At 51.6% G+C, this 19057-nt stretch overlaps 1 long non-coding RNA gene across 1 annotated transcript in view; it reads right to left on the bottom strand.

Moving 5' to 3' along the window:
• Nucleotides 1–6138: 6138 nt before the first annotated feature.
• Nucleotides 6139–19057, bottom strand: part of LOC136320282 (uncharacterized) — a 75139-nt gene continuing 62220 nt past the window's right edge. Inside the window, exons 3-4 of the long non-coding RNA XR_010728289.1 lie at nt 7564–7777; nt 6139–6184 (exon numbers count right to left, since the gene is read on the bottom strand). This is a non-coding gene — a long non-coding RNA (uncharacterized lncRNA). The remainder of the gene's footprint in view (nt 6185–7563; nt 7778–19057) is intronic.

Raw genomic sequence — 19057 nt, forward strand, 5'->3', positions numbered from 1 at the left:
CTCCAGAATGAAAAGTCCTTGTTCTGGCCAAGATCTCACAGGCAGCGGGGCACAGGGGTGAGTGCCGGCTGCTGGGGCCATCAGGCAGAGAGGAACGCCCTCCACAGGACGCACCGCGCCCATCCTCTGCGCCCTTGGCCCTTACTGTCCCCTCTCGCTTCTTTCCTCTCTGCTCCCGCTACTGTCCCGGTCGCTGCGTCAAGGTCATCAAACCCATACACCTCTCTTCTCAAAAACGGGCCAGGGAAGGGGACTGCCCCAAGCGAGGACAGTCTAGGTGGGTCGCTCTGCGTGCTCTTTGACAAGCCATGCTCTGAGGGGCAGCATGTGGAAGTTTACAGTTGGCAAAGCATTGTCACTTTGTCACATACATCATTTCTTTGGCTCTTCATCAGGGACTATTTTTCTCAGGTTAGCGGAGGTGGAAAAACTCCAGGCAGCTTAAACCCCCGCAGGCAAGGCGCTGGGACAAGCCGTGCTGGGTCGGTTCTCTAGCTCCACGTGCATGGGGCGCTCATGCCAGAAACGGGCTGAAGGTGCACAATGGTGTCCTCATAGAACCAGTCATGAAAATGTATTTGAGGTTCTTAAAGTAGCAAATGGACAGGAAAAGAAATTAGTAAGACCATTAAACAAAATACAAGTGTATCCTTCCGCACCCCATTGCCAAGAGCCCATTCCTACATAACAGCCGGAAAAGTTTCTGTGTTTCCCCTTCATGCATGCATACAATACATGTTATACAGAAACACTGTATCTAAGTGGGCAATATAGGGACATACATTTGTGTACAAATTATAAGACCCTTACATTATAGGAATACAACATCTAAAATCATACACATATAATTCTACATAAAATTCTACCTGAATGTATTGTTTGTAGGCAGGTATACAGATGTGTGTGCATGTATCCAGATGTATATACACATCCACAGTCAACCGTGGACCTACCCCTGGCTGTAGGGGCATGGCTGCTGGTGGAGGCTGGTGACATTATTGTTGCAGACAGTACACAGAGTTTAATGAAGTGAACCAGTAGCATTAGTTTGTTGGTAGAGAAGGCAGCTCATACGCAGGCCCATTCTCCTGCTGGCCCAGGTTGGTTTGTTAGACTTGTCTTCCTTAGGAAACTTGGTCTGTGGGTCCCCTTATTTAATGACTCTCGGAAGTTGCTCTGCTGGACAGCAACTGCTTGTGACCATTTGAACTCCAATATTCACCTGCTGGTTCTGCTGAAACACATCCATCCAAGCATTCCATGGTGTTGTCTGGAGTGTTAAGTGACTGTCTATGGAGGCCACCGGGCCTCCCTGCTGGTGACGGCAGCTGGAGTAGTGAAGACAATGTCTTGATCATCTTTGTGGGCCCAGCAGAGAACACGCAGTTCGATGAGTGTCTGTTGGGCAGATCTGACGCTGTCCCGGGCGCTTCATGGAGCACTGCCCTTGTGGAGTTCCCATGAACCCAATGCAGGGGCAGATGTACTGCCTCACTAAACAGTTATCAGCACCCTCTCTTCCAGCTGCCATTTAGAAGCAGATCACTTATTTTTAGAGCTTCTAGTTTCCCCTCCTGTCCTCACACTGCTTTCAAACTGGTGAACTAACGCAAGCCATCCAATGTGATTTCTGCATTTAGAAGCCCGGGTTATTGTGAGTGTGTGTGAGGGAGGATTGCTTTATGTTCCGAAATATCCATGCAGAGCACATGGCACACGTAAACTAGGAGAGAGGAGTCTAAGTGGACACAATAGTGGCCTCAGTGCTCTCATGAAGGCCCAGGTGGAAGAGGCACTATCTTCACCCTGAGTTTGGAGAGAGAGAGCACAAGTTGCAGGATCAGGATTTTGACCTGGGCGAAAGACCTTCCTAAGAGAAAGCTTTCACAGATCGGATCAGACCACTCCGTAAGGTAATACACTCTTCAGTATCGGAAAGATTGGAGCCATACTGAGCACATGAAATGTGGTTGGTTAAGCAGAGAACTGCATTTAAAAAAATTCCTTTATTTTTTTCAATTACAGTCTATACTCATTATTCTTCGGCATTAGTGTCCGATGCACAGCAAAGCAGTTAGAAAATCTATGTACTTTGCAGAGCAGTCCCTCCTCTCACCACACACACACTGCTTCTAGTATCCACCTGGCCCCATACAGAGTTACCAGTAATTCTAGTTCATTTCAATCTTTCTGTATGTTTTAGAAGGCTACTTCTTTTTTTCATGTTCAGCCATTTTTATTTTATTTTAATTCTTTTAATTAATTTATTGGGGTGACACTGGTTAACATTATTATACAGGTCCCAGGTGCCCAATTCTACAACACATTTCTGTCCTCCGTGTTGTGTGTTCACCCCCCAACCCTCCCAAGGTCAAGTCTTTGTCCATCACCATCTACCTTCCCATCCCCTCCTCCACCTCTGTCACAGCTGCCACATCAGCCCAGCTTGGAAACCCCGCCCTGTCTGTCCAGCTCCCATCCTCATTGTCTGCCACAGGACCGTCACACAGGGTGTCCTGGTTGTTTTCGGACACGCTCTTGTTTTAGAGGAATCACCTCCCAAGAAAGAAGGAGAACCCATGTGAAGACAGGGATTCAGACAGGAATAAAGAATGAGAATAGATAGCAAATAAAAACATCACCAGACTGGACAGAGCTCCCAGACAATCTGCTTGCGGCCACAGTGCTGACAGGTCACAGGCATTTCTAAGAAGCATGAAGGCGTGAGCCCTGCCCACATTGGGGTGGCAGGGAGCGGCTTAACCCTGGGAGGACCCATCCCACCCATCCCACAGGCACAGGCTGAGACTCCCAGATGGTTGGAGAGAGAGAGAGAGAGAGTGAGAGAGAGAGAGAGAGAGAGAGAGAGAGATTTAGAGCAGTTGCTAAGGTAACCTCAGGCTGCATGCTGCCCCACCAGAAAGAGGAAGTTGTTTGAATTACAGTTTATCGTGTCAGATCAGGAAGGGGCCTCAGGGATTATATAATCTGCCTGGGCTCTGTCTGTCACAGAGAAGACTACCAAGGCCTGAAACCCAGAAGAGGCTGCTGATTGGCTAGTCATGTGGTTATTTATAAATAGTAGAATATTTCATTTGCGTTAAAAAACAAAAAACCACTTAATAGGTAGTAAAGTAAATAACAAAGAGTTGCTGATCTAAAATGTATAAAATGTAACCTTTTTATTTTTTTTACAAACAAAAACTAAACAGTGTTTCACGGGCACCAGGGAGCCCCGAAGGAGGTCAAGGCCGCCATGAACGGCTGGCCCTTGGGCCGGGCCCTTTGCTGGAGCTGGTGTGAGGACCGAGCCCGCTGCTACCTGTGCTTGCCTCTCCTCCGACAGCATCCCCCAGGATGGGGCCCGGAGGGCACCCGGGCAGTGCCCCCCACCCAGGGCTCTCCTTGGCTGCGCCCTGGAGGAAGTCCCCCTGGCCGCTGACTGCACTGCCTCACATGGCCCCTAGAGAATGGCGAAACCTAAACACACAGCTTCTGTTTTCAGTGTGTCTTCCTGAAAACCATACTGCACCCACGTGAAACCAGCAAGCCTGCTTCAAGGGCTGAAGGCTTCTAGGTACTTTCTGAGTTTGCTCTGACTCACGTCTTACCTACATATTTGTCCTCAGTGTAAAAAGAAAATTAGATGCAATAAAGTAGAGGGACGGGGGCTCCCTTTCACCGTAGAACACTCTGCTGCCTTCCTCATCCATTCCCATCACCATGTGAAACGTGCTTTTCCCTTAAAATGAGGGGAGAGTTCAGATAACTCACATGTTTGGGAGATTATTTAGGGAGCATTCAGACTTCAGAAGCCAAAAATTTAAGAACAAGTGCTATCACATCAAGTGCTATGATCAAATCAAGATTTCTTTTCGTGACAACTGATAGGTTTTTATGATGTCACTTGTCCATATAAAGAACGTCACAGGTCTTCTACTGGGATCCCTTTGGATTGATATAACCTCCTGGTCCCTGCAGCCTAGCATTACTGCCCCCCCCAACCATTCCTTCAGCTCAGCCCCAGCCCTGCTCCATCCGGTGCCACCTCAGCCAGGCAAGTCCCCTCCCCTCATGCTGTCCCCCACCCCCGCCACCCCCGGTCTTGGTGTGGTCCCACCGGGCCTCCTCGCAGACCACTCCATGCCTCTTTCCCTCTACTTGGGCCTCTCCCCTCCTGCTTCTCTTCTGGAAATCTTCCCATCTGAGCCCAGGCAACATCCGTTCTATCACTTGTCCGCTCTGAGTGTCTCCGCACATTTGTTCATTTGACCTCCCCGTGGAAGCCTGTACCCCCTGAGACCCGGGGTAGTGGTGGTGGGCGGGGGCGGACCACACATTCACCAGCGGCTCTCGCCCAGCCTCTCCCCAGACGAGGGCTGGGGTTCACCCTGGCTGAGCCGTGTGGCCAAGATCACACGGGGTCAGGAGCCACACCTCCGAGACCACGGCTCATTTCTCCATGCCACAGTGCCTTTCAGATTCGTACCTGTATTACCCTAAACACTCAGAAAATAGCGTCATGTAACACACAGAGAAAATCCCTAACTTCATTAGACTTACGATGCTCCTGTTGCTATCACAACAGAGGCTACCTGTTGTGACAAGTAACATCATAAAAACCTATCAGTTGTCACAGTGCCCAGTCTCTGCAGCAGTGACATGCAGCCACAAGACTGAGTCCTGGCCACAGGGCCGGGTGTGGACGTCACGGGAGCAGCTGTGGACCTGGCTGATCAGAACCTCCTGGCAGACTTCCACACCCACTTGCCCTGAAGTGGACGCCAGGCTCTAGGGCAACCTCAGAGGCAAGAGCGGAAGATGGCGGACTCCTAAGATGGAAAAGGCTTTTTTCTGAAGCACCACCTGGAAGACAGCGGCCTGGTGGTTCAGAGCACGCGCTCTGAATGGCGACATGAGTAAGAAACTGTCATGTTAACAAGAGGGACTCTCAAGCCACTGAGACTTTTGCCAGCACTTACACGTATACACATTTGTTCGTGGCTTCTTACACTACCCCTGTGCACTAGATACGATCCCCATTTTCCAAATGGGAAACCAGGAGTGAAAGTGGGCACACTCCTCACGTGAGGCACAGCAAAGACTCGAACCCAAAGGCGCACCTGAGTCCTCAAGCCTGTGAGGGACCTTCAACCTGAGGGTTTCTATGGGCGTGAACCCTTTTATGCACCTCAGCTCTGCCCACGGCCAACAGAGGGCAGTAGTGGCCACTGATTGGCTGTCAACTTCAAATTGATGAACAGATGGATCCAGGAGCACCACAGAAGGAGATGTGGGCTGTCGGTGCAGAGAGGAGTTTCTGAAGGTTCCGCCTTCTTGAGAATTAGCCTTGCAAATTACTGAACTCCTGGGCCTCCCCTTGGAAAATGAGGAAGTTGGCCTAGAATCCGATAATCAATATGCTCTTCTCAGATTTGGACGGTCCATTGTGCACATATGAGAAAACACGAATGACTGCCTTTGTACACTGGGCTGTCCCTCTCCCCAGAGGAGAGAGGCTGGGTAGTAAATTATATTGTATTACTTTCAACAGTGGGTAAACAAGGCTAACACTAAGAACAAAGTTAAACTTTTCTTTCCTTCCCCCTCCTCCCTCCCTCCCTCCTTCTTTCTTTCTTTCTTCCTTCCTTCCCTCTCTCCCTCCCTCCCTCCTCCCTTCTCTTCCTTCCTTCCTTCCTTACTTACTTCCTTCCTTCCTTCCTTCCTTCCTTCCTTCCTTCCTTCCTTCTTTCCTTTCCTTTTCCTTCCTTCCTTCCTTCCTTCCTTCCTTCCTTCCTTCTTTCTCTTTCTTTCTTCTTTCTTTCTTCCTTCTTTCTTTCCTTCCCTTCTCCTTCCTTCCTTTTTTCCTTCCTTCCTTCCTTCCTTCCTTCCTTCCTTCCTTCCTTCCTTCCTTCCTTCCTTTTCTCTATATTTAAATTTTCTCCAATGAACACCTATGATTGGATAATTAAAATAATACTGAGAGAAAAGAGTGAGACACACAGACGCTCAAAACCAAGCGAGTGGTATGGAGGACGTGTCATGCAGAAGGAGGCGGGAGTGTGGACAGCTGAGCAGAGAGGCTTTGGATCATGGTGGTCCCGGGCTCAGAGCCCTGCTGCCACCCACTTACCATAGGCCCTTCAGTGAGTTTCCCAGCCTTCCAGAGCCTCAGTTTCCCCATCTATGAGACAGAGTGGGGTAGCACATCCACTTTGTAGGGCTTTGCGAGGATTAAGCACAATCAGAGGGTTGGGGGCTGGGGTGGGGGTGCACAGGGGCCGGGCATCCATGAGATGACGTTTGAGTGGTTTCAGTTGGCAATAAGATCAGAAAGAGCAACTATGTGCTAATTATTTTCTGTCACTCCTCACATTAGCCTGAATTATTTTCTGGTGTGCACACAGTTTGACTTCCCTAGGGGGGTCACCCCTTCCCTAAACAGAAGCCACATCTCTTTACCTCGGGCATGCCTGGCCCCTGGGAGCAGAAGGCGTGTGCTGTCAGCCTGCACTTCCCGAGCAAAGGAGTGGTTGCAGGCTCCTTGCTCTGTCTGCAAGCGCTTAGCCTCAGGGAGTCTCGGAGCCATTTCCACAGCACTGCAGTCAGCTGGGTGGCCGTGGAGAAGGTGGGATGCTGACCCGTCATCACCAACCTGCAGAACTACGGACCTCACACTGCCCTGAGGACCACAGTAGATGCTCACCACATGTGGCTATTTAAACTAATTAAAAGGAAGTACAGGCCCTGGCCGGTTGTCTCAGTGGCACAGTGTCAGCCTGGCATGTGGAAGTCCTGGGTTCGATTCTCCACCCTTTCCCCTCTCCTTCCTCTCTGTCTCTTTCTTCCCTTCCCACAGCCAAGGCTCCATTGGAGCAAAGTTGACTGGGTGCTGAGGATGGCTCCATGGCCTCTGCCTCAGGCGCTAGAATGGCTTCAGCCGCAATGGAGCAATGGCCCAGATGGGCAGAGCATCGCCCCCTGGTGGGCATGCCAAGTGGATCCAGTCAGGCACATGCAGGAGTCTGTCTGACTGCCTCCCTGCTTCTAACTTCAGAAAAATACAAAATAAATAGAATAAAATTAAAAATAAATAAAAGGAAGTACAATTAAGAACGCACATCCTCAATGCCAGGTCACGTTTCAAGTACTTGGTAGCCCATGTAGCGGCGGCCACGTGGACCAGCACACAGGCACTTCCACCAGTCCCCAGGGATCCGCTGGACGGCGTTGCCGGTGAGCTCCACGGAATGCACTCTCGGAGTCAGGGCTCCCCGCTAGCCACGCCCTTCTCTATATTAATGGACTAGGACATTATTAAGTGCCCACTATGGGATATCATAGTGGCTACCATTTATTAAGCATTTACTATGTGCACGACATAATGTTAAGCCCTTTGCATACATAATCTATCCCATTCTCATGCTCTGAAAAGCAGGCATTATTAGCTATTATAAGAGTTATTACTGATGATTACAGCAGTCATGATCATTATTATGCTTTAATAATTATGATTAACTTGCTTTTTGGAAGAAGGAGACTCAGAGAGGTTTAGTAACTTACTTGAGATGTCCAGCTTGGCAGAGCTGTGGTGCCTGCCCGGGCAGAGAGGGGGTGGCAGCAGGGGAGACGGTGAGAAGTGGTCAGATACTAGGAAGGCTTTACTGTTCTCAGTAGTAGTTCAGCTCAACTCCTGTGCCATTAAAATGCTATAGAAATCTTCTGCAGTTGATGGACCTGAGTGTGTTCATGTGCTGTCTCCTATTGTAGCTTTTCCCTAGATTAAAAACAAACAAAAAACCGCACCAAAGGCTAGTGATTCTCAGATAACAACCAGCTGATGAAAAACATTCTGGTACTCTAGGAATAAAGTTAGGACACATCACCTTACCTATTTAGAAAATGCTCGTATACACTAAGGTTGTTTCCCATCCATTTGGAAAAAAGCCACCTTTAAACAAATGACGTGGTTGTGAGTGATCCTCGGTTCTAGACCCGATTAGCCTAAATACAGAGCAGCTCTCCCCAGCATCCCCTCCCGCAACACCTCACGCCCCCCGCCTCCTTCCCACCATGCAGTGTGGAGCTGTGACAACCACAGTGCGATCGATCGATCCATCGATCGATGAGCAGGAGGAGAGAGCCAGGGAGGCCCTATGCTGGGCTTCACCAGGGATGGGTCCTGGAAACACACTGTCATTTCCAGTGGCGTCAGCCATTTCTCTGCCTCTCAGAAAAGGAGTAAGAGGACTGGACGCTTCCTTCCACTGCAGCCCCTTCTCCCAAAGGGCACGACCACACTTTGTCCCCTTAGGTCACATGGCCACCCTGCCATACCAGTCCTGTCCCTCTATGAGAAGTGCAGGGTGTGCCCAGGAGGGGCGTGCAGAGACCAATAAAGATACCAGGCCAGTATACAGATGGCCGGCACAGAGGTTCTGCGCATCTGGGTCCGGGCTCAGTGCTCGAGGTCTCTCTCTCTCCAGGGACAGTGGTGACAGGTAAGTCCATCTGCAGAGGACTTTCTTCGCACACGGCCAGAGCAGTGAGTCAATGAACCTGGGGCCTCAGTGACTGTGAGTCCGGTCGGGAGTGAGAGCTTCCCTAGATCCTCAGGTTCTCGAGATTAATCCAGTGCTTTCCAGTTGTTCTGAGAGCCACTGGGGGCCCTTTCAAGCTCATTAGATGCTTTCCTGGATGCCCCTCACATCCATCCATTCAGTCCACCTTCCAGGACGGACACTGGACACTGTCCCTCACCCCTTTCCTCTGCAACGGTCAGGGCTCCGGCCAGAAGCAGAATCGCTGTGCATACCGCGGATGAAGGAGTTCAGAATGGGAACTGGATCTCGCACAGTCACGGGGGCCGTGAGGGAAGGGACGGCTGGGAAAATCAGAGAATGCTCACCACCCCGCTGCAGCAGGGGACATCTGTGGAATCCTGGATACCACCGGGGAGGGGCTGTCCAGGAGGGCTGGCCGTCAAGAAGGAGCAGTGAGGAAGAGCCGGAATCATAGGATACACTGAAACCAACCAGGAGATGCTACAGCTGCTGCCCGAGTCTCAGTGCACTGACCCCTGGCGACCGGCAGGACAAGCTGCCCCTGGACCCCAAGTGCTGCTCGCACCCAGCCCAGCCCTTGGAGGGGTGCAGGGAGGAGATGTGGGCTGGCCGCTACCCAGGTGACCAGCAGGTCAGCAATATCACGAGGGCTGCTCATCCACTTCCAAACCCCAGCCGGACGCCTCAGGTGGCCACCGCTGACCAGAACCACACAGGGAAGTAGTTCTGGGAAATGTAATTGCAGCTAAGCTGACAGAACACAAATCAACATACTCTGTAGAGAGCGATCACTCCAGTCCCTACAGGTGTCCCGTATGTGCCTTCCTTCCCCGCTCTGCAGCCTCTGTGCTCGCCCCGACCCCTGACCTCTCTCCCAGCCTCCCCGCAGAGCAGAGACAGAGCCCTGTGATGAGGTTCAGGGTCCTGGTGGTAGGTGCTGCAGAAAGCATCCGCTATGACAAGAACTGCCGCCCACCAAGCCCTTTGGGGCAACCAGAAATCTTTGCAACACCCTGGACTGTGATGGCTTCATTATCATTACCAGCCAGTACTGCTGGCCCTGCCCTGCCCTGCCCACTGCTGACCCCTCAGCCCTGTGTCCTGCGGACTCACTGGGACTCAGGAGCGTGCACGGGCCAGAAAGCAGAGGGGAGGTAACAACAGCAGCTGGCATTTACTCTGCTGCGTCCCCAGTCCATAGATAAATATTACTATCCTCACAACAGTGTTTTGATTAAAACCTCCATTTTATAAAAAAAAAGAAAATTAAGTTCGCGGCAGGTAGTCAATCACCCCAAGTTGAACTATTAGCAAGTGCTGCGCTCAGACTTAGGCCCGGGCGCTGGTTTCCAGGGCGGGTGCTCTTTGCATTATGCCAAAGAGCCTGGGCAGCCTGGTGCCCTGGGCTCCCCTGCCTGGGGTTTCCACAACCAGCAGTGGGCTGGGGTTCCTGTCAGCTGGGCTGGCTCCCCCGTGGGCACTGTGGAAGAGGGCCCAGCACAAACGCCCGGGCTGGACCCCGCTGTAAGCGGGTACGGAGGTCAGCTACGGAGGGGGTGGGGCACAGGACAAGGGACCTGCCCCATGCAAGGCGAGTCCACCCCACCTGGTGACTGTGGCTGGAATGCAGACTGTGCTGGCTCCTAACTTTCAAATCAACTCAACGGATTTGCTAAAGACAAACGAAGATGCCGTGTGGGCTAAGGGATGGGGACAGTGACCAGCAGCAGCTCGGGGCAGCCTGGAGACCTGGTCCTGGGTTCTCTAGAGTCACACATACTGCCGCACGCTCCTTGAATGCTGACCCAAGCATGAGGCAGGGGTGTGGAATCACAGGCGAACCGCGGCTGGTTTGGCTGGTCCGGACTCCCAGAGGCCCGCAGACCCACCGGCTGCGCTGGTGAGAGTCAGGCTGAGCTGAACACCAAGATATCTGGATAGATGTGGACGTGAACGGAGCTACAGCAAGCGGCCGTGTGGGTGACTGTGAGAACGTGAGTCAGTGGGAGGCAGATGGGGTGGTCAGGGCACCTGTGCGAGGTTGGAGTTTGGCCTGGAGGACCGCAATCAGGACGAGAAGCAGGAGAGCGAGGGTCCCCGACGGCAGGAGGAAAGGGAGAGGTGCGTATTGCAGGGCACAGAGCCACGTCCTGCCTGCTCTGTCTACTCTCTGTACACACAGGACCAGCAGGTATGAGTGCTCACCAGGCAGAGACAGGAGCCACTCGGCCAAGGCAGACGCAGTAAGGAACGTCGTGTGGCCACTGCCCTCAGCAGAATCTGTCCCTCCCCGCACAGTACGAATGGTTCCCTGCATCTAACTGCTGACACGTGTCTTGGCGTGGTCCAGCCATCTCAGCATTCCTCCGGGACAGGCAGAGGGTGGCTGAGTGAGGTGAGGCAACCATTATAGTGCCACACAAAGGACCGGCGAGCAGACGTGGGCGAGCATTTTGACATGGAACCAGTAAACTGACGAGAGCGAGGGGACGAGAGTGTGGACGCAGCGGGCACAGCACAGGAGCGGCCGGCCATCAAGGCCACAGGGAGGGGTCTGCGCCCAGGGCTCCCCGACGCTGTGACCCCATTCTTAAGGCACCTGGTTCCTTCAGGAGGCTGGGGGAGGGGCCGAGTGCATGATCTGTAACTTCTTTTTTTCCACTTGGTGAGAGAAAACTGCACACTGTGAGGTGAGGCTCACACGGTGGAGGTGCAGTTTTCACATCATGAAAGGCAGGTGCTGAGTGAGACCAGGGCAGCAGGACTCCCACACAGACACCAGCGGCAGAGGGAGGGCGGGGGTGTCGCTTGAAGCTCACCTGTTAGAGGGAGGGCGGGGGGCCAGCAATGGCCCGGGAAGCCCGGCATGCGGGCCAGCCTCGTGCAGCCCACCTCATGGGGGCTTAAGGCCCTGCTGAAGTTTTGGAAAAAGACACCACCATTCTTACTTCATTTAGTATTGTCCTCAGATTTTAACAGACTCTCTTTTCCCAGTTCTCACCTCTGTCTCCCATAAAAAAAAATTTTTTTTAAAGTCAATGAAGGTGAAGTTTTCTCATCAGGAAGATAGGAGACTTAGTCTTAACCTTCTTGAGTCAGGAATATTTTTCAAGGCGGGAGTGAAAACCGTGGACCATGCCATAACAATGCACGGGCCTCCAAGGTGCAGACCCTTTCCGGCTCCTCCCAGGACAACGGCTCCCAACTGGCCAAGCCACAAGAACCCTCTCACCTGCCCTGCCCTGAGAACCTTAAAAACACAGATGCCAGCCCTGGCCAGTTGGCTCAGCAGTAGAGCATCGGCCTGGCGTGTGGGGGACCCGGGTTCGATTCCCGGCCAGGGCACACAGGAGAAGCGCCCATTTGCTTCTCCACCCACCCCCCTTCCTCTCTGTCTCTCTCTTCCCCTCCCGCAGCTGAGGCTCCATTGGAGCAAGGATGGCTCAGGCGCTGAGGATGGCTCCTTGGCCTCTGCCCCAGGTGCTGGAGTGGCTCTGGTTGTGGCAGAGCGATGCCCCAGAGGGGCAGAGCATCGCCCCCCTGGTGGGCAGAGCGTCGCCCCTGGTGGGCGTGCCGGGTGGATCCCGGTCGGGCGCATGCGGGAATCTGTCTGACTGTCTCTCCCCATTTCCAGCTTCAGAAAAATACAAAAAAAAAACCAAACAAACCCAAAAAAACACAGATGCCTGCCACCCCACGCCCCGCACAATGACATGAGAGTAGCTCACGGTAGGGTCTTGATCCGGTACAATGGTCAAGACTGTTTGCAGCCGATTCCAATACACAGCCAGGGTGGGAACGAGAGCCCCAGGGCCCGAATGGACAAAGTAGGGTAAAAGGTTAGGGCAGAGGTCCCCAAACTTTTTGGGGCCATGGGCCGGTTTAATGTCAGAAAATATTTTCATGGACTGGCCTTTAGGGTGGGATGGATAAATGTGCCGTGTTGTATGTGCCGTGACCGAGACAAGCATCAAGAGTGAGTCTTAGACGGATGTAACAGAGGGAATCTGGTCATTTTTTAAAAAATAAAACATCGTTCAGACTTAAAAATAAATAAAACAGAAAAACTGTAAGTTATTTATTCTTTCTCTGTGGACCAGTACCAAATGGCCCATGGACTGGTACCGGTCCACGGCCCTAGGGGTTGGGGACCATTGGGTTAGGTAATAAGAAAACCACAGTGGGATCCCCTCTGAAATGCCTGCCTGGAAGGATCTGCTACAGAGGGCGCACGAGACAAAGAGGGAAGAAGTCAGGCCGGCTTGCCTGTCTGGCTCATTGCAGGTGATTCCTGCTTTGTCCTTCCTAAGCACAAATCACCTGCCACCAGCCACACCACCAAAGGGTCCACTTTCAGTTCTTACATTCTCCCCACCTCTCAGGGTCCCTTTCCCTCGGTTCTTTTTTTTTTTTTTTTTTTTTTTTTAAGATTTTTTAAATTGATTTTACAAAGAGAGGAGGGGAGAGAACAAGAAGTATTAAGTCGTAGTTGCTTCATTTCAGTTGTTCATTGGTTGCTAGTTGTATGTGCCTTGACCGGGCAAACCCAGGGTTTCGAACCGGCGACCTCAGCGTTCCAAGTCAACGCATCATCCACCGTGCCACCACAGGTCAGGCTCCCTTGTTTCTTGAAATTTGAAGTCTTAGTTAACAGTCACTCCCTTCTTCCAACATTGTGCCTGACAATTCCTGCTGATTTAAATGTTTGTGTAGATAATCCTGTTGACACTTTGTCCAGAAGTATCTTGACCTTGTCTGTTTCAAAGATCTTGCCAACACCATTCCTCCACCACTCACTGCCACGGTGGGACCCCAGCAGACCACGTCATTATCAGTCACTTTCATCCCTTTATGACCTCAGTTCCAGGCGTCCACCCTCTGGTCACCTCCTGTCTTCCCAGCTTATTCTCTCTGGTCCCCAGCTCCACTGCTGACAAGTCCACTAAGTGTGGACTGCCCCTTGCTCCACCCTCATGCCATCACTGCCCTCCTCCTCCATCAGGATGACCATCTTCACTACCTTCAGTTGGCCAAGAACAGCCCGAGTGAAATGCACCTCTGCACCTGCTCTGCACTCACGTGCCCTCAGCTGAGGCTGGTGGAGAAAACCACGTACCCACGCCAAATGGTCTCACTGAAAAGTGCACAACTGTCCACCCCAAAGGGGCAGTAGGGCTGCTCGGTAACTTCACCAGGTCTTCTCACACTCCCACTGATGATGTCACATCCCACCTTCCTTCCCCACCTGCATTCTCAACTAAGGACCTTGCTATCATTTCCTCTGAGAGAACGCTTCACGTTCTTGGCACCACGTCGGTCCACCTGGCTGGATCTGTGTCCCTATACTCAGCTTCACTGCTGTCACACTGGAGGAGCCATTGGTTCTTCTGTCTAAGGGTGGGTGAGCCCTCCCCTGACACCAGACCCCACCTTCACCTAACTACGCAAGGACATTGCCATAGCAACAGCCCCTCCTGCGTTAGCATCAGTCTTCTCATTTCTAATGGGTCATTTTTGTTACTGGAACAACAGGCTATTATTTTCCCTCTTAGAAACAGCTTTGACTGCCCACCTCTCTCACCTACTACTTTTCTCTGTTCCCCTTTACAGCAAAACTCCGAAATAATTACCTCTTCCTACTGGCTGCTGTCTTTCCTCCCATTCTCTCTTAAACCTGAACTCACTGGGCACTGCATTTTGGTTCTCACTCACTCACTGAAACAGCACTCTTCAAGGTCACCAAACACTTCCATGTTTTTGGTGGAAACACTTCCTACCCAGGCCAGTGTGCCCTCCACCTGCATCTCCGGTCACCCTCCTGCAGGTCCTCAGGCAGACTGCTCTCCCTCATCACATTGCTTCCACTCTCGGTTTCTCTCCCTTGTGATGTCTACTCCATCTCAGTGCCCAGTGCTGGTCATTCCTCATCACTTCGAATCTTAAATTCTGAAAGGTTTAGATGTGAGGGGTCATCCTCACACCTCTTCTTTTCTCTATCCACACAGACTCCCTTGGTGATTCAACCAGCCCCTTTGCCTGGAGCACACATACATACCCATCGCTCCCAATTTACGTTTCTAGCCCCAAGCTCCAGACCTGTCCATCCAACACACACTGGCTATCCACTCTGCCTGAGATACCCTTCCAGCAGATCTCCATTGGCTTCCTTCCTCCCTGCTCCACCCTGCAGAGTTTTCTGCATGCACGCCATGAACAAGGGCACCTTCTCCAACCTCCACGCCCCCCCCCCCCCCGTCTTCCTCTGCTTTTTCTCTGCTGCGTGACTGTCAGTGTCTGGCACACCTTATAGTTCAGGCTGTTATCTGTCCCTCATCTGTCTGGACCTACCAGAGTGCAATCTCCACGTAGGTTGGGTTCTTGGTCTGTTTGCCTAGCCCAGAGTGCGCATTCAGTAAACACTTGCTGACCAAATGAATGACCCCAAAGGCGAGATACTGAACACCAGTGGGAGAATCCACAGGAAGTGTCCCTGCTTGAAGGCAGGATCGCCAACAGAGAGCACTCAGAGGGTCTGTTGCAGACTCTCCCCTTTCGCCTCTGAGGGCCGGTAGCTGAAGTTAGCCAGCAGGGACCCCGGGACTGAATGGAGAATGTGGGTGGGGGAGGCTCGTTTTGGCTCACTGCGTCCCCTGGGGAGGACACCCCACATCTGTGCTGGGGTTGTACCTCTCTGGAATGAGAGGGGACTCTGCCCGGCTTGTACCACTGAGGACCCCTGAGGAAGAGTCTGCGTGGGCATGTGCTCACTGCCAGGAAATCATAGATGTAATAGCACATGAAACAGAGAAGTCGTGCAACAAAGGGCCCAGGCTCATGCTTTTCCAGTCATACTCAATCACAGACAGCTTTTGTTCCTGATGCCTTAGTATCCACTTTTAGGAACTCCCCTGAGAATGGGGTGAAGTACGCTGGCAGTGGGTGCATGAGCAGGGCCCACAGGGTCCTCCTTCACACTTGGCCAACCCACTGCCGGTCCTTTCGTCACAAGACACTGAGGTCAGGGGAGTTAAGAAAAGAAAGAAAGAGAAAGGGAAGAAGGAGGAAAACCAGGGAGCTGTAGTAGTCCAGGCTGGGCATACACGCACTGGACGTGGTCAGAGAGAGACACCTACCAGGCCATGTGGTCAGAGGCCTGGCTTGTGCCAGCTGCGGTTTGGGGGGAGGTTGCTAGTATTAGTTATGGCAGATTGGGGGGCCGCCTGGGATCATGGTGGTTGGAGCAGTGAGGCAGGGAGGGTTGATGACATGCGTGCTGACTTTCAGTTGATAGGAGACCTGTCGTTACAGAGAACACTGGGGATGAAATTGGGAGGAAGCGAGTCCCAGTGAGACACGTGTCTCGGGGTGCCCGTGGGTGGGGCGGAGGGTCCGCGGCTGCGGCCACGGTGACAGGATCACTCTTAGGTATGAAACCCTCATGGTTCTCTTCCCACACTTGTGCTGAACTCCACTCTCCACCTCCTGAGTCATTTCCTAGCCACCTGTCATTATCATGTGTGTGTGTGTGGGGGGGACAAGGTGTGGGGCCTGGAAACCATCCCAGCTGACCATATCCGGGGCGGCTGTCACCACATGTAAGAGCAGATGTGGTCAAGAGCTGCAAGGGCTAGAGAAAAACAGGGAAGGAAATGATGGCACTGTTGGAAACCAGGTCTTACAAGGAAACATTAAACCCATTTGGCTAACAGGTAGAAGCAGCAGACCAGTGCTGTCTTCAAATACAGGAGGCTTGTTCAAGGGTGTGAGCCATCATGTTGCCACGGCAGATCTAGAGACTTAAACTGAATCAGAAGCTGCATTTGCCGATGTTGAGGGTCTTTTTTAAGGACCCTAATGCTAAGGTCGCGATGAGTGTAGATGGTGGAGGAGCTGCAGGTCATGCTAACTGCGGTTTTGCAAACCGGTTGGAACCGGCTCTCTCATGGTGGTTCCGCTGCCCTCTCCGAGTTGCTTCTCCGCAGCCAGGACACATGAATGTCACCAAGAGGGGCTGGGGGTCAGCCTTCCACGCTGCCTTAGTGGGGACCCCTCGCCTCTGGCCTGGCTGCATGCTCCAGAAGTCACCCTGCCTCTTAATGTTTCATCCACCTTAGAAGGACTTTGCTAACTGATTTCTGAAAGATCGAGTTATATATATGACTGAATATGAAAACAATAAAGTGGACTCCGAGAGGCGTTTACAAGCTAGACATCTTTACAGTAATCTGGGCCGTGCATGGTGGGTTGTAGTAGGGGCCCCAGCCTTGCATGCCCCCTCGACCCATCTCCCCCGGCATAACCTTCCACACTGGCTGGGGGCTTGGCCACATGACTCAGTTTGGCTAATGAGATAGCAGTAGTACACTTGACTTGGGCAAAGACCCGGAACAAGACTCACTTCTTCCACTTCCTCTCTTGGACCTCTGCCAACACCATCAGAACAGGCCTAGGCTGGAGGGGCGTGAGAGTCACATGAAGGAGAAGTTGGCTGAGTGAGGGCATGCGAGCGACTCTGGCCAAGATCAGCTAAGAAGCCTATCCCAGCTCACCAGAGCTATGGAGCCATCCTATAAACACAGGAGAAATAATAAATGGCGTCTGCTTCCGGCCACCATGTTTGGAGGTGGTTGTTACACAGCAGTAGCTAACTGATGTGCTATGTGGCTGCTTGATGCTTTAGGAATTCATCTGCTTGAAGGATTATTTCAGAAGACTCTCTCGCCACCGGCTGATTTTGAGCACATGTTGAGGTGTCAGTAAATACCAATTATTTGATTCAGGCACTTGGCTCTTCTCTCCTAGAAAGAGAACAAGTGTCTGTCGGGGTGTTGAGTAGTAACAGGAACAGAGGACAGTAGTTCTGTCGAAGCTGATAAGCTGCCAGCCCTTATTTGCTATAGATAAATGACCAGAGGGTGTGGTAACTAGCTGAGTGGCAAGTGTGGATAAACTTTTAAGTGCTAGTGAGACTGATCAATGCCAGGACTCTGTTAGAGAGAATGCAGGGATTGGCTGGCTCGGTTTTCTGGAGGTTTGGAACAGATGGATGATGACATCATCATCATTATCATCATCATCATCATGGCTCACCACTATTGAGCACTTACTCCCGATAGTACAGTCGTCCCTCACCACATTGCGGTTCACTTTTTGCGGTCTCACTGTATCGCAGATTTTAAAATCGTATCTATCTAATTTTGTATCACAGATTTTTTGCTATATCAAGGGATTTTGAAGTATATAGGTATTTTTATATATTTATTATTTTAATTATTTTTGTGGTAAAATAAGCAAAATAAAGTGTGGGAAAGGTTAATAACAGTGTGGCAAAGGTTAATAAGAGTGTGGGGAGGGTTTATAAAGCCTTAAAATATATACAAATAATAAAATAAATATAAAGTCACTACTTCGCAGATTTTCGCCTACGTGGGGGGGCAGTTCTGGAAACTAACCCCCGTGATAGACGAGTGACCACTGGACTTCACGTGCTTTATCTCATTTCATCTTCATAATTACTCTATCAACTAGGTACTTGGTACTCTCATCTCCATTTTACAAATAAATAAATGGAAGCGCAGAGAGACCCTCCGAGGTCAAATGGCTCTTACGTCCTAGAGTCAGCATTCAAACGCAAGCAGTCTGACTCCAAAGCCCATGCTCTTGACCTCTCTACTATGTAATCAAGACACAAGATATTTAGTAGAAAAAAAAAGGAATCTCATCCAACTTCCCGCATTTGGCAGAGGAATTGAGACCAGAGTCTTCAGCTCACATGAATTGAAAGACGTCTCCCCACTCTTGGTCCGAATTACCAAAAGCTACACAAAACGCACCGTGTTCGCGAGGCTGCATCTAAGTCTGGCCTCCACCGGCCTGCATGTCCAGTGAGCGGCATGCACGTAGTCCTTCCCCCAAAGGTACCATCCGTGCTAGGCGGTTTCCGCTGCGCCCCCTGCAGGTTGTGTAATAACACGCAGCCGAAGACCAACCCGCTTTTCCAGGGATGGAAAAAAATAGAAGAGAAAGTGTGGCTAGTTGATAATGAATACTTGAGTGGATACATTTTGAATGAACAAGGACAACTTCCCGAGACACAGACACGCAGGGACGAAAGCACACACCCGTTCAGTCACCACGGCCTGCGTCTCCGGCACCTCACCTTTCACGGGAAATGACGGATGCGATCTAATTTGGCACACTCTTTAAAATGAAAAAAATAGTCTCTACAAGGCTGTCCTAAGACACCACCTGATTTCTGTAAGTGAGGCTTTCATGAAACTCAAACTCAATGAGAGTCCAGCGCCACATTCCTCCCCAAGCAACTCTTTTATGACGAAGGAGATCACCGGCCCTTGCCAAGCCGGGCGCTTGGCCTACTGACATCCATGCGTATCCGATGCCAAGCCAGGTGAGCCAGGGCCGTCCCCCACTCTCACATCCTCCCGGCCGGCCCACCCACGCCTCTGCTGATGGCAGCGATCCGCACTGCGCGC

This window comes from Saccopteryx bilineata, chromosome 1, assembly GCF_036850765.1.
Source record: "Saccopteryx bilineata isolate mSacBil1 chromosome 1, mSacBil1_pri_phased_curated, whole genome shotgun sequence".
NCBI lineage: Eukaryota > Metazoa > Chordata > Mammalia > Chiroptera > Emballonuridae > Saccopteryx > Saccopteryx bilineata.